Source organism: Gossypium hirsutum, chromosome A04 (genome assembly GCF_007990345.1).
Source record: "Gossypium hirsutum isolate 1008001.06 chromosome A04, Gossypium_hirsutum_v2.1, whole genome shotgun sequence".
In the NCBI taxonomy this organism is placed as follows: domain Eukaryota; kingdom Viridiplantae; phylum Streptophyta; class Magnoliopsida; order Malvales; family Malvaceae; genus Gossypium; species Gossypium hirsutum.
The window spans coordinates 82,505,591-82,514,902 of NC_053427.1; the positions used below are offsets into that span (position 1 = coordinate 82,505,591).

General features: G+C 30.5%; 1 long non-coding RNA gene across 1 annotated transcript; it reads right to left on the bottom strand.

The window, feature by feature from the left end:
* Positions 1-990: 990 nt before the first annotated feature.
* On the bottom strand, positions 991-1,725 carry LOC107942978 (uncharacterized). The gene is made up of 2 exons (XR_001695948.2): positions 1,611-1,725; positions 991-1,329 (listed from the first exon to the last, which is right to left on the bottom strand). It is a non-coding gene; the product is annotated as an uncharacterized lncRNA (long non-coding RNA).
* Between the last annotated feature and the right edge of the window lie 7,587 nt (positions 1,726-9,312).

Consider the following 9,312-nt stretch of genomic DNA (forward strand, 5'->3'; position numbering starts at 1 on the left):
ACACCATTGAAGTTGATTTTGAAGCAGATTCCCGTCAAGATTGAAGACTCCCAGTTGATTTCTTAAGAAGCCATCATGAGTTTCTTTGTTTCTTGTGGTTATACTGTATCTTGGATTTTTTATTTTAAGCATGAACTAATTTTCTAAATACCTATGGAGATGAACCCTATGATGGATTCTGTCATTTAATTTTTATTTTATGCAATAAATACTTAGATATTGTTCTCAATTATGTGTGCTTAATTCTTGGTTTGATATTTCTAGATTATTGACCCATGTTTGATGTGCTTAAACCAGAGGAGGAATAGACCCTATTTAATAGTAGATCTTGCGTGATTGAGTGGAGTTACATGCAATCCTAGAAATAGGATGACATAAATCTTCCATATTAGAGCCAAATCTAATATGAGAATCCATAGCATGAGTTAATGTGATACTAGAAGTTTTAATTAGAAAGAAATTTCAATTAATCAACCTGGAGTCAGTTGTTCTTACTCTTGAAAGAGATATTAGCATAATTTAGGAATTTCTACGGATCAATATACTAAGTAAATAAATTGTGTAATTGAGATTGATAGTGACAAATGAAGTCTAGTTGAATTCTTTTACTGGGTATTCTTTTTGCTTCTTGGTTGTTAATCAATTATTTTCATATTTTGTTCTTTGTCGTGTTCGTTAGTTAATTAATTTAGTTAATTTTATTTTTTAATCAATCATTCGAATTTATCAATTAAATAAAAAACAGTAATTACAGTACTTTTAGTCTTCGTGGAAACGATATCTTTGCTCACCATAACTATACTATTAATTGATGGGTGCAATTGTCTAGTTAAATTTTTAGTTAGTTTAAGACACATCAGCACTCTCTAGCCTTTGAGCCTTACATGCACACTAAGAGTGCACTCTCTAAGCATACTAAGGGTTGGGAGAATGCTAGGAGATGTATTTTGTAAGGCCCAATTTTTGCCTGGGCCCATACCAAAACCAAAATAATAAATAATAAAATCAATAAACTAACAGTCCATTTTACAGCAGTCCAATTACAGATAAATTTATGGCCCAAATTATATAACCCATAATGCTATAGACCCAAATTCCAAGCCTGATTGTCAAGCCCAATACCCAATGGCCTAAGACACCAATTGATACACTCATTAACCCAAACAAGCCCAAATCAGAATTAACCAAACCTTAACAGCCCAAGCCCAAAACAGAAATAAACCCTATCCTCAGCAAAAGAGCACAGGAACCCCAGCCTTGCGCCGCAGCAACAGCACCACCACTGTACGGCCTCCGTACCCTCCGTACACCTCCATGTCGCTTTAGTACCTGCAAGAAGACAAATACGACAGCAGCAAAGAAAAAAAAACAAAATTTATATTTTTCCTTTTTCTTCTTCTTTTCGGCTATCAAAGGCTAGGAATCAAGCTATATTTTTTTTGGAGAACGAACGAATACGATACAAAAAAATCAATAAATTCAGAAAACAAAAAGTTTTAAAAGGTGGTGCCTTTATCTTTTGTTCAATTTTTTATCGTTATTTCTCTTATTTTTATTGATTAGAAAAAATAAAATATAAAAAGGGGAGGAAAAGAGAGTGAAAATCTCACCTGGGTTCGTCCGTCGCCACCACGGTGGTTTCTTTCGCCGGAATCAGCGCCCGGATGAAGGGGAGTTTGAGAGCATCTCAAGGGCGTTTCAATTTTTTTTAAGGGTTAACAGAATGAAATTTTTTAAAAAAATTCACTTTTATAGGATGATTAGACGACTCGTTTTGGGCCTATCTCAATGCCTTAAAACGGCACCGTTTAGGGGTCATGACCTGCGCTTTGACCCGACCCGCCAGGGGATCCGTGCGTTTCTAGCTTTTGGGTTATTTATGGCCGCGGTCCTTCCACCTTTTTAGATATTTCAATTCAGTCTTTTTATTTATTTATTTTTTTTTTTTAAATTTACCCTACCATTTTATTTGTGTGCCATTTTAGTCCTTGGGTAAACGCTGCGCATAATAGGGACAAGTATATTTTCCCTTTCACCCTTCGGTACTTTTAGCGCGTTGCGATTTCGCCCACTTTATTCTTTTTTTAATTTCACCCGATAATTTCATAATTATTTCATTTTGACCCATGTTGAAATGCAGCGCTTAAAGACTGAGACTATTTTCCTAGTCAGTCCCTTATTCTTTGCAGGTTTTATTTAGGCCTGATCTCCTTTTTGTTTTTCTTTTTTTATTTGGCCCCTTCAATTTTATTTTAATTTCAATTCGATCTAGGATCATTTTAACTTCATTTTTTTAAACTGTTTTGTTTTTTTATTTTATTATATTTTATTTATTTAGTCCTTTTACCTTTTTTTGGTTGCAATTTATTCCTAAAATCCTGCTTAAACTCCGATTTGGTCCTTTCCATATCTTTTTTATTTAAACCCAAAATTCGTATTATTTTCAAATTTAATCTTTAGTCTAGGCGATTTTTATGCTTTTATTATTTTAAAATTATTACATATATGTGTTGATTTATTTATTTAGTTTTTTAATAAAATGTTTTAATAATACTCTTTTATTTATTTAATATCGCCTTTATTTAAATTTTTTTAAATTTTTTTTTGCATTCAGCCCTTTTGTATTTTCTTTTATTATCCCCTAGTTGTTCGTCCACTTATCTACCCTACACCAAAATTTAGATTTCATTACTTTTATTACCTTTTTTATTATTTTATTGTTTTTCTTTTGTGTGTTTTCAATAATTATTGTCGTTGTTATTATTCACATTATTAGTTATTTTATTTTATTTTTATTTTGTTTTCTTGGATTCCTTTTTATGTTAATGTTAAAAGTTAGTATGTCATGCGATTATCGTGAACTGTTTTATTAATGTATTCATATTCTTGTTGTTTATTAATACAATAATTTTATTTATAAGTCATTGTTTTAAATAAAATTTATACATCGTTTAAATATTACACCTATCATTATTCAAAATAAGTTCTGTGAAAACCGACAATATTTCGCATTTAGGAAATACGAGAAATCGTACCCTAACTTACGAGGTTTCGATTTTATCGTTAAACCTAGATAGCCAAATATTTTTAAATTATTAAAAAATGATATTTTTAAATAAAGGAAAAATTTCGCGTTTGGAAATTCGAGAAATCGTGCCCTAACGTGCTAGGTTTCGATTTACTGTTTGACCAAATAACTGAAGATCCTTTTAAAATTTCAATGCATGACTTTTGGAAATCATGAGATGATCTTGGTATCGATGGTTTGAAATGTCGTATCCTAACATGCTAGATATGATATTTTATTTTTTCAGAACAAGAGAATCTTAATATCTACTTCGAGCTATCCAAACTTTTTTTTAAAGGGGTTGTATTTTAAAATCTTTTTTAAATTTTCGACATTAGGACATTAATTAATCAATAAGGTACCAATTTTGGGCTCTGCGAGGGTGCTAATCCTTCCTCGCACGTAACCGACTCCCGAACATGTTTTCTTGAATTTCGTAGGCCAAAATCAATATTTTAATAAAATAAAATGTTTTATAGGTGATCCGATCACACCTAAACAAAAAGGATTGGTGGCGATTCCATATTTCTTTTTAAAATCGATCCCCTTTTTTTCAAAATAAAAAAATGGTTTCAACATATTTTACTTAAATGCGAAGTTATGTAAAAATGAAGGAGGGGTGCCTCCTATTTATAGGTAAATCCCATTGATCCTACAACCAAGATCATTTACATTTGATGGTCCACAACAAGTCTTTAGAGTATTCTACACTAGCCTAGACTACTCTATACAAGGCTACAACATTCTAGAGCTTTTGAAACATTCTACCATGTTCATAAGGCTACAACATGTCTTTAGAATCATGCTATCTCTCTCTAGCCAAATAAAATAAGAGTAAATTACACCGGTGGTCAACCAATAATCAGTAAGTTTTTTTAGTCACATAATTATGAAAAGTTACAAAATTATCACTCAACTATTCGATTCTTTTCTTTTTTTGGTCACTAGACTGTTTTTAACATTGGCATAATAGCAATTTTAACCCTTAAACATTTATACATTGTGCCAATTTAGTTTTGATTCTAAAAAAAATTAACAATCAACATTCACACATTGTGCAATTTAGTCATTTTTGTAGTTTTGCTTTTCTTTGTGACCATTTTACCTAAAAAGCTTTAAAAAGCAAATTTATCAATAAAATTTGACAAAAAATACCAAAAATAGAAACACCCAAAAACCTATTATCGTAATTTTCACATTTTCAAATTCTTTCTATTGATGCTCCGATTTTTCGCAATTGGATGGTAAACTAATGACTAAGATTACTTAGTCTTCGTCGATTCACTCTTCATCGATTTTAAAAGATTTGCACTTGACTACATTAGGTATTGTGTAAACGTTGAGGATTAAATTTGTTATTATAACATTTTTAAAAGTCATCATGTTTTCTTTCTGTTAGCATTTAACGGTTAGTGAGTAGAAAAAAAAAGTCAAATAGTTGGGTGACTATTTTGTAATTTTTCATAGTTAAATACACAAAAAAGAAATTAATAGTTGGGTGACTACCAATGCACTTTACCCATAACACACCATGCACTGTAGCTTGTAGGGTTGAACAAGAAAATAAAAAAATTGACCCAAACCAAGGTGTTTGGACGTTTATAAAATGTCAGTTTAAAAAATGTGACTACCCATAATTGAATTGAATTCTATTTTGTTTATTATATAATGAAGATATAAAATAAATACTTTATATTTAAAATAGTGAAATTAATTTAAATGTTCTTGAATTTTTTTTAGAAATATATATATATAAAAAAAGTTTTGAAATTTTTTCAAATATCATTTAAAAGGCTTAAAACAAAATCAAAATAAAAAATTGATATGAAAAAATTAAGAACTGAACCTAATTATTAATAAAGATTCAAAAAAATCTAAAAATCAAATTGAACCATAACATCACTACTGCGTTGTCTCCATCCTTGACACAACTCTAGGCAGCGCCTTTCTTTTAAATGTTCATTGCATTCTACTAAAATCACAAGATAAAGCCCACCCCCCCCCAAAAAAATAAAAATAAAAAAAAATAAACCTGCCCGCACCCCCACCAAGCTATATATGAATGTCATGTTTTAAGAAGAAACAAGAAGCCAAAAAAAAAACAAAAAAAAACTCTAATCTCAAGCACCTCAACAATCAAAACAAAATTAGTGTAAACAAGGGACCATGCCCATAAAGTAGTCCTTTTATTTAACAGTTAACCTACCCACTTTTTTTTTTCTAGTTCACATGCATAATGCTCATCTCTTTGCTTTAGTTTCCTTGTAATTTTGTGACCATAAAGCATCCAAATAATTTTTCCCATTCCGCTGCTTTGATAAAAGAAAGATCAACGATCCCTCAACTCAATTGTAGCCTCTTGCAACATCAGTGATTGAATCTGCCTCAAGGTTTTGCAGTCAAATTGCATAAGCTTAGAACACATGCAGTGTTCCAAGATTCTGTTATAATAGAGTTTATAACCTATGGGAATCTAAACATGTGATCATTTTGTAGCACCCCTTTTTTGTTTTGGCAAAATCTTATCTTCTTCTCCTGAACGATGATAAGCGATAGTGGGCCTATCCCATGAGGCTTGAGAGCTACTAACAACAAGGTTGAGTCAATTGAAACATTGATGATCCCCCTTGTTTGCTTGGCTTGCTATACTAGATGAGTCCCATTCTTACTCTTCCTTTCATCGTCAGGTTGTTTGTAGCGTAGCCGCTCAGCTATCTGTGTAGCTCATAAAATTGACCGCTCGAGGCTGTAAATTGGCCTATTCCAGAAGAAAATTATGTTAACCGGCATTGGATTATAAAAAAAGTCAATAATTTAAATTTGAAATGACTTAAACTTAAATATTTTTTTTCGAGAGGTTACTTATAACATAAATTGTTAATTTGTTTTAATTTATAGTTTGTAAATTCTACTTGCCATTGACTATTTTCATAAAATATACAATTTAAACTTATATCATATTATTTTGATAGACAATTGCAAATACAAGAAACAAATAAAAAAAATATTATCTTGTTATTTGCAAGTAAAATTAATGAGTGAAGAGAAATTATTAAAATATAATGCAAAATATTTTTAAAAATCTAATATATTTCAAAAAAAATTGATTTTGATTTTGTTTGACTTCAAAAATTATTTTTACAAAATTGGAATTTTTTTACATGTGTTTTAAATCCTAAAAATCTAATTGATTTCTACTTACCCACAAATTTTAAATTAAATGATGTTATTAACAATAAAATATCAAAAATTTAGATTAAAAATATTATTAATAGTAAAATATTTGCAATGACAATTTAAAAATAAATTATTGATTGAGTCTTAGCTCGATTAGCATAAGCATTCTTGTCAATATAACAAGACATGAGTTCGAGTGTGCTGAAGCGTATTATTTTCCAATTTATAAGTTGGGAGGAACTATGGATAGTTTAAGGCATTATTTTTGTATAAAAAAGAGTTGGATATGATTAGTACCTATTATTTTTAGGCTCAAAAACCAAGGGATTTCCCCAAGTCAGTATAAGAATGGTTTCATTTCGTGAATCTTTACTATCCGTATATTTTTCTTAAAGCTTAGATGTAACACCCCTTACCCGTATCCAACACCGGAATAGGGTACGAGGCATTACCAAAACACATACACTTGTAAACGTATTTAACCGAGTTATAAAATTTCATCAAAATTAAAACTTTCAAAAATAATTAACATGTTTCTATAACTTTTCACAATATATCCTCAAAATATTATAATCATAATAATTAGGGCCTGCGAGACCCGATACATACTCATGCAATTTAATGCTTCATTTCCATTTCATTCAATTCGCAATTTCTCATGCTCATAATTTAAATCATATCACTAGAAATTTCCATTTAATTCACGTACAATTCAATGACATCAAATTCAAAACTAATACGTATTTACCATTTAACTCAATGTTTATTGATTATACCATTCAATAACACATTTATGAAATTCTCAATTTAGCAATGAAAATATCACTTTAGTTTGAATAACAACATCGTCCTGATATAAATACACTACCACTTATCCATTTACTTTAATTCTTTTGGGCCCATTTGTCACTTACCATCCTTAATCAAACGGTCACGGAAAATTGAGTACTTCACTTTCACTTTGCCATAGTATAACTATGGTCTTACGTATGATCACTTATCACTTGTCCCTTGATCAGATAAGTGTAGCCACTTATCACTTTGTTTCTTGATAAGATAAGTGTAGCCACTTATCACTTTGTCTCTTGATCAGATAAGTGTAGCTAAAGCTATCACTTATCACTTTTCACTTGTCACTTGATCAGATAAGTGTAGCCGAAGCTATCACTTATCACTTTCCACTTGTCACTTGATCAGATAAGTGTAGCTAAAGCTATCACTTATCACTTTGTCACTTGATCAGATAAGTATAGCCGAAGCTATAACTTATCACTTTATCACTTGATCAGATAAGTATAGCCGAAGCTATTACTTATCACTTTCCACTTGTCACTTGATCAGATAACTGTAGCTAAAGCTACCACTTATCACTTTATCACTTGATCAGAAGTACTCAAATCCGGCGTTCCGCTCAATTTGATCATTTATTCATATATCAGGCTTACCAACATGTGTTAATTCATAAACCATTCATGGTATTATTTCATGCCAAATCATATACTGAATATACCATACGCACATACTATGAAACTTTATTTTCACACATGAGCTTAAACCATGACCAATAATGCACAAAAATAAGCATCATTCATATTTCATCGTTTATGAGTTATAATCAAACATATGACCATTTATACACGAATCATTCATATATTTCCCAATTTTCCTCCTCCTCCTCTCCATTCCACATCCTTAATGTGTATAACACACTTAAACAACATTAACCATAATTTCAATATTCACTAACATGTATATTCAAAGCTGTTTATCCGAGTCAGAGTCACTAAATTATTTTTATCCGGAGCTACAGAGCTCCAAATTAAGATCCGTTCATTTTCCCTGAAACTAGACTCACATATCTTCATACCATAAAATTTTCATAATTTTTGGTTTAGCCAAATAGTACAGTTTATTCTTTAAAGTTTCCCCTGTTTCGCTGTCTGACAGTTCCGACCACTCTTCACTAAAAATTAATTATCTCATTGTACAGAATTCGGATGATGTTTTAGCTTGTTTCTTATAAAAATAGACTCATTAAGGATTCTAACCATATAAACTATAACTCATAATCATTTCTGTACAATTTTTAATGATTTTCCAAAGTCAGAACAGGGGAACCCGAATTCATTCTGACCTTGTCTCACAAAATCTATTATATCTCATGATTTACAATTCCATTGCTCACATCATTTCTTTTATAAGAAACTAGACTCAATAAGCTTTAATTTCATATTTTATTCATCCTATAATTCAATCTCTACAATTTTTGGTGATTTTTCAAAGTTACACTACTGCTGCTGTCCAAAACTGCTTTAGTGCAAAATGTTGATTTCCATTTTGCCCCAAATTTCACAGTTTATACAATTCGGTCCTTTCTCAATTAACCCCTCAATTAATCTAATTTTCTCAATTAGTACTTTACTAGCCATTATAAGTTGTTACACAACTATTGAAATTCAGAATTGCCACATATAACTCTATCTTCAAACTCTTTTACTATTAGGTCCCAAACATTCACTTTCTATTCAATTCTTTCAATAAAATCAGCATATGAACAATTTAAAGCTCTAATTTCATGCTAAATCATCATATACTTCCAGCACATATTCATATCAACTTTCAACTTCTTTCATAAAATCAAAAACTAATGAATTTAACAAGTGGGCCTAGTTGTAAAAGTCATAAAAATACAAAAATTTCAAGAAATAGTAAAGAATTGAACTTACTTGTAATAAAAATATGAAGAACCAGCTTGAAGAAGCCCTTCCATGGTGTTTTAGCTGATGAGAATTCAGAAAAATGAAGAGAAATCTAGATAATTCCACTTGGGTCCTAACTTTATTAAGCAAATTTTGCAATTTTCCAATTTTGCCCTTAATTCTCCTTACTTTCTTGCTGATTTCATGCCTCTGCCGTCCAGCCCAAATAGACCTTGGGTCTATTTGCTTTTAAGCCCTCTTCCTTTTATCATTTAAGCTATTTAATCATTTCCTAAAATTTTGCATTTGTTACAATTTAGTCCTTTTTGTTCAATTAATTATCGGAACTTTAAAATTTCTTAACGAAAC